Below are 6,857 nucleotides of genomic sequence, written 5' to 3' on the forward strand. Positions count from 1 at the left end.
AGATGGCTTTAAAAAGGGTTAGACAAATCCATAGAGGATAAGGCACTCAGTGGCTATTAGTCATGTTGGCTGTATGACACCTCCAAGGTCAGAAGCACCAGGCAGAGGGCTGTTAATCTCATGTCCTGCTTTGTGGGATTCCCAGAGGGATCTGGTTGGCCACTGGAAATTAGGATGCTGGACTTCATACATCTTTGTTCTGGACCAGCATGGCTCTTCTTATCTGGAATGCACTAATTGAAGCCAATGTTCTTACCAAGACTGAAACTGCAGAAACTGGTTAATTACATGGTAGCCATAGTTTGTTTGGATGTAACAGGAAACTACATAAAGTAACCTAGTGTGACTTCAGTCATGGAACACTGAGAAGGGAGAATGGAAGGAACAGTGTTTACATGCACAAGGTTCATTCGTACCTTGGGTTTATAAGCCATGATATGTTACATCCAAACCAGGCCATAGCACATAACAAATGTTCTTCTCTGGACTAATTTCACTATATTCCAAATTCTACTTATCCCATTTTCCTTGCTGTTGGATCAAGCCTTTTTTTTTTTTAAGTGTGGATTACAAAGTATTTGAGGAGGTGCTAAAAAGCAACGTGAAGTTATAAAACATGGTAATAAATTTATCATTACTATATGAGGTAAAGAATAATTGGATGCCTAAGTTACAGTTTTCTACCCTGCTCTGTCTCCTCCCATCAATCATTTATCTGTCTGTCCTTCTGAGCCAGCCTTCCTCAATTGCTGGGTGGCATGGGGTGATGGGAGTTGTAGCCCAAAACATCTGGAGGGCACCAGGCTGGGGAAGGGCTGTTCAAAGCAATTGTTTTCACATTGTGAGGTGAGCTTTCACAGGGCAGCCATGAGCTCTGAGGCTAGGGAGTGAGTGAGACAGCCGTCTCCCTTTGCCTCCCACTTAGTGGAATGGCAGAATTGATGAATCACACCCCCTGTGTTGATTATCAATGTAGTGAACCAAACACCATTGTTTGAGGGATTTAGGATTGACAATGCAGGGCTGGGGGAGAGGGACGACTTCAGATGTTGGGATCATTCCATGGATTCAGGATAGTGTTGTCTAGGTTGAACTGAGCTTGTCTCCCTGGCTTCCTTCATATATGGAAAGGTGGGGGGAGCAGGGACATGGGTCATCCTGTTTTCTCCTTAGCACAGGGTTCTTCTATGCTATATTATCATAGCACCCTTCATTTGGTCAATTTTTGTTTCAGCACTAAAGCTTCTGTGCCCTTTCCTTGGATTCACAAAGGCCTGCTCCTGGGATATTTGCATCCAGTATAAGACAGAATCTTTCCTGAACATTGTTCCACACTGCCTGCCCCGCTGGTCTCATAGTCCCACTGTGTTTTGTATAGATGTACAGGACCGGTGTTACCTGAAGAAGCAACACCAGGGACGGGTGGTGCTAGAAGTGCTAATCAGATCCACTAAAATGCCACAGGAGCCTTAAGTGTTTTTCTTGACTTCAGGTGGCGGTGATGGTGCTTGCTTTTGACCCTGTTCTGAGAACTGTAATTTCATAAGGGCTTCACCTTTTTCTGCCTGATCACTTTCAATCTGTACCACTTCTATTTCAAAAGGGGCTGCTCTTTCCCTCCTTGCATCATTGGTTGTTGTATGTTTAAAACTGGAAACGCAATATTACAAAGACTACAAATGTGCCAATTTACCTTGCCTGAATTTTCTTTTTGATTTTTAAAAAATTATATAAAACTGTAACTTTAATATTGAATTGATGCTTTATATTGCATAGCGGTAAAGGAGATGCTTTTGTTTTGGTAAACCTTAAAGAGAGTTGCTTCAATAACCAGGTAGATTCTTACATGGAGGCATGTGGATGTGAGAGAAGTTGCATAATTAATTCAGGCAACTCACTGAGGTTTTTAAAAATTATTATAAACCTATGCTTTCCAAGAGTAGTAATTCTGGGCTGGAAAACGAGTACACCCAATTTAAACTGATCTGAAAACTGAAAAAGGATTACTTTTATAAAAAATTATGTTATGTAGACGACACACTGTAAAAATGATTCAGATTTTTAAGTGAAGGTGTTTTTGTTTCCACTGCTTGGAGTTTTCCTGAAACCACCAAGACTGCCTTTCCTTATGTTGGTCTACACATCAATATGGCATTTGTCCCCCTCTGAGGATGACACAGAAGACAGCTCTGGGCTGTCCCTTGGGTGGTGATAACAACGCCACTGTTTCATAGGGCAGCTCCTATCCCAAACCTAAGGATTAGGATTCCGTCCTTCCAGAAGACGTCTCTGCCCACTGTCTTCCTGAGCTACTTTTCTGGCAAGATCAGGGGTTCGGGTTGCCCTGGTCCCAAGGTAGCTGTTTCCAAACTGACCTTCCTATCTGGGCATCAGACTGGCGCTCCCTTCTCCTTCCTGAGGCAGAGGGGACTCAACCAATGCTCTGGCACAATGCAGCACTCTAGCATGACATGCCAGGTTGGGGAAGCTGCTTGCACCACAATCAACACTGGCAAGTGTGTGTGGCAGTTCAATGTCCCCTCATGTGACGTTCACAGGCAAGTTCCAAATTAGCAGGTTGGTTCATCTTGGAGATTGTCGCTCCTCCCCTCCCCTCAGAGGTATACAGGAAGCACTGGGTGGATAATTATACCACTAGACCAAACCAAAGTAGTACTGATTTATTTTAAATTCAGGTGCCAACTATAGCAAGAAACTTGGCCCTCCAACAGTCATCCCATTCTTCAGGGATGGCTCCTGGTGCATAGATTGGAAATTTCAAATTAGTTGTAAGTAGGTGGCATATGTTACAGATTTGCACATCACTGATAAGCCAAAGGCAGATACTCTTACAAAATCTTTTGGAAATTAATTTCTATGCCTTCACATTACAAAATACAATTCTAGAAAGCCAGTTCCCAATAGCTTCCAAGAAACCCAGGGTGTCTTTATTCCCTCTTATGTGATTCCACGCTCCATATATGGCTTGATGCTGTGGTTTTAAAACAGGTGTAAGGAACCTTTGGCCCTCCAGATGTTGCTGACTACAACTCCCATCATCCCTGGCTATTGGCTATGGGGGAAGAGCCATAGTTCAGTGGAACAGCTGTATGTAAAGCAGGTGAAGGTCTCAGGTTCAATCCCCAATGGCATCTCCAGGTAGGGCTGGAAGCGACTCCTTTCTGAAACCCTGGAGAGCTGCTGCCAAACAGTGTAGACAATACTGAGTTTGATGGACCATTGGTCTAAGGGAGCTTCCTATGTTTTAAAATATCAGGTGACCTTCAGAGTATTCCATTTCACAGCATGTGATCCGTAGCATAGATCCTTAAAGCTCTTGGGTGTGAATGATTAAATGAATGAATAAGCTCTTGTGCCCTTCCAGCATTACCTACCCTGTGTTTTGTTGTGATCTTTTAAGAACAGTCACGAGTACCCTGTTGTCTTAACACTATTAATGCACCACAGTTCGATAGCAAGGGTTCATACACTGTTGGTCTCATTTTGTAGACATTGATAGAATTCCTTGCCGACAGTCAACTCAAGGAAGACTGTTCTGGATAGCTTTAGATTTACTTCTGGGACTGTGAATTATGCTGGTAGGGAGTTAGGGTGGTAGTGCTGGGACCAGCTGGTTTGTTTAGATTGTATTTGAATTATCATAGGATATTTTCAGATTTGCTTTTTAATCTACCATTACCTGCTTCAACCCTTTGAATGGGGGGCAGGCAGTACACCGGGGGTGGGGATCAGTTAGGGCTGACAAGCTACCTATCCTGCACATACGTGCCTGCTGAATCTGCTACAGGGTTTAATCTCTCACAGACTATAATGAGGACTTGTGTCTGTTCTCTTGGCCCCTGCCTCAAAAGCCTGTGAAAGAGCACAAAGGCTAATATAAGCTCCTGAAATACTTGTCTAATTGGACCACTTTCACTCTCTTAGATATAGTGAGCAATCCAAAGCCTGGTATAGGCAGGGTTTTCCTTTTTCTTTCTACAAACCTTCACGGATCAAATGTCCTTGTGCTTGTAAGTAGATAAGTGGAAAACTCAGTGATGCTGTGTATGCTATTATGGTTGCTGAATGGTGGTCACACAGCATGCAAGTATCCTACTTGTACAGTGGCTAATGGGTTCTCAGTATTCTCAGAGTGTGGCTGTTAACTCTGCAAGAGTAAGCAAGTGTAGAGATTCTTCATTTCCTCTTGTTCTCCCATATTCTATAGGTCATTGGCTCTAGCCACAAGGGACTCCCAAAGGTAGGATGCCTTTGGTGTGCTTCAGGTTCTAAAACAGCTGCCAGTAGTGTCATTTCAATACAAATGAACAGCCGTTATTTTTCATACTTCACTCTTCTTGTGTTAATAAGCTTCACTCTTCAGGTTAGTGTCTAGGAAAGCATTTCTCTCCAAAGCGTAAAACAGAAATTGGTAAGCAAAAGTATCAAGAAACAATCGTACATACCCTCTGTCATCTCTTCCTCGCGATTTAAGTTCTGGTCCCTTGTTCACTGGCAACTCTTCTGTGCTGGTGATCTGTGCAAACATTTTCCAGTATTTAAAAGCTAGCTCCAGGGTGCTGACACCACTTTGACCCTTGGCATGATCAAGAAACAATCCAGGGTTTATGAAGAGGCAGAATCATGATGCAATAAGGAGCTTGTTTTGGTTATCAGCAGTTCCTGCTGAGTTCCATGGGGCCAAGTAAGACAGCCAGACTATTTGTGAGTGGCAAACTCAGTAGAACGCAGACTATCAGGTGAGGTTTATCTTCACCTGGCGTCCCTCAGCTAACACCCAATTACTTTCTTCCATATGTGAGTGTGATTGCCATTCACTCCTACAGGAAAAAGTAAGACAAGACACTTGGAAACAGAACAAAAAATGCCTTAATCCCCTACCGCCGCCCCCACCCAGTATGGTTATAGGTTGGAGATAGGACTGAGGCCGGTGTAACACTAGAACAGATTGCCTAGAGATCACTGGTGGTCTTAAGAGGAAGTTAAATGGGCATTTGGCTGGATTTGTTTATGTGAATTTAATCCCAGAGACAGAATGACTGACAGGAGAAACTCTTCTGGTAACTTCCAGTCAAATATTCAAGATTGGCCATTGTTTAGGGTTCATCCAGTCCTTTGAGAAAGATCATTTGCACAGGATTCCTGATTCTGAATGGGAATTGAATTTGGAAATTGCCTTTTGTATAAAGGTTCCCCCCCCTCGATGAATCTGGATCTCAATAGAGCAGGGAATAGCATGGTCACATAATCTTTCCTGCATAGAGTGCTAATTCGGATGATCTGCCCTATGTCAGTAAATGATGAAAAAACATTTTTGAGAGGGGAAGCCTATTGACAATTCTTCCCCTTTGGTCATGTCTTTTGCAAGTCAGCAATTTTAGCAGTGGTTAGGAAGAAACTACCCATAGTTCATAAATGTGTATGAAGGTGAACGCTTATGTTCTGGCAACGTGATGGCATGTTTTGACCAAGAAGAGAGGCGATAGGCCTCCTGTGAGTAAGTGCTTCCCATGATAAAAGGTAAGGATTCATGAAGGGTGATCATGTGGTAACTGCTTCCCATGAACACCACAGGAACTGCTTGCCCTCAAGTGTGTCCATTAACTGTGTTACAGTCAAAGCAAGCTATAATGAATTTAGTGGAAATTATTAGAGATGGTTGTGAGTTACTGTGTGGAAAGGACAATAGCTGATGGGATATTTTATTAATCAGGGATTTCTGTCTTAATCTTTCCTTCCATTAACCTAATATTCTCAGTTTGAGAACAGTCTTTGGGCACTAGCTTATTTGAGTAAGCTGGAAATATGAAGCTGATTTTGCACTGACACCCTCCTTCAACAGGCCTTATGAACACAAGCAGGGAACCTCAAGTTTTAACCATGACCCCTTACTCAAGACAGAAAATAATATCAGGACACCCCCATCACCACATACATGAAATGTTGGCAGTGGATGAACCTGTCCAAGTTTGCCCTTTTAAATCCCAGTAATTTCAATGGGAGAGTTAAGAATATATTGAATTGTCTCCCACTGAAATGTGTGGAACTTGCTAATTTTTGGCTGGTTGGGTTCCCATGACACTTGTCCTAAGATGTTTTTTAAAAACCTGAGAATTCCCTGGATTGCCCAGGGATTTATCATATAAATCTGAGGTTAAATTTAGGGATTATCTTGGAAGAAAGATCACCAAATTCAGACCCACACAAATGTCTTAACAGCTGGAAATGCATCACTCACCATCTTTGATGGTGTGTGTGTGTGATTCTATTAAATGCATATGTGTTCAAATTAAATTGGTAAAAACAGAATGGAAATACTGAGTTGTGCAACTGAAACAGTTAAAATGAAATTCGTTTATTTAAGGTCAAAATTTCTGAGTACGACAATATAAAATATGCATCCTTTTTCTGTCTTTTTACTTGGACTTCTCTTGCCTATGTAACTTCTGTAACCTTTCCTTCTCTTTGTTAATGATCCATGTTGAATTCAGAGGAAAGCAGATAAAAACTATTTATTTAAGTATAAATGTAATTAAATTATATAAGTGCTTGCATTTTCAGATGTAGAGAAGTTTTTTTTATTCACTGCTGGTGTGTCACCTTGGTTTCATGCAGCTAATATTTGTTGTCATGGTTTTTACACTGCCTTCATATTTTAAAAGCATTTTGCCTCGGTATTTTATACTACTTCAATATTCCTTGCTTCAGTATTCCAAAGACTCAGATTCAGAAAAGAAAAACAGTGAAGTTAATTATGAAGAGAAATTCTGAGCACTTGGATCAATTGTGGAATATAACTGTTTTTCCAGTGCTTTTGTTTGTCAGGAACAAGTCCA

The sequence above is a fragment of the Rhineura floridana genome, chromosome 19, assembly GCF_030035675.1.
Source record: "Rhineura floridana isolate rRhiFlo1 chromosome 19, rRhiFlo1.hap2, whole genome shotgun sequence".
NCBI lineage: Eukaryota > Metazoa > Chordata > Lepidosauria > Squamata > Rhineuridae > Rhineura > Rhineura floridana.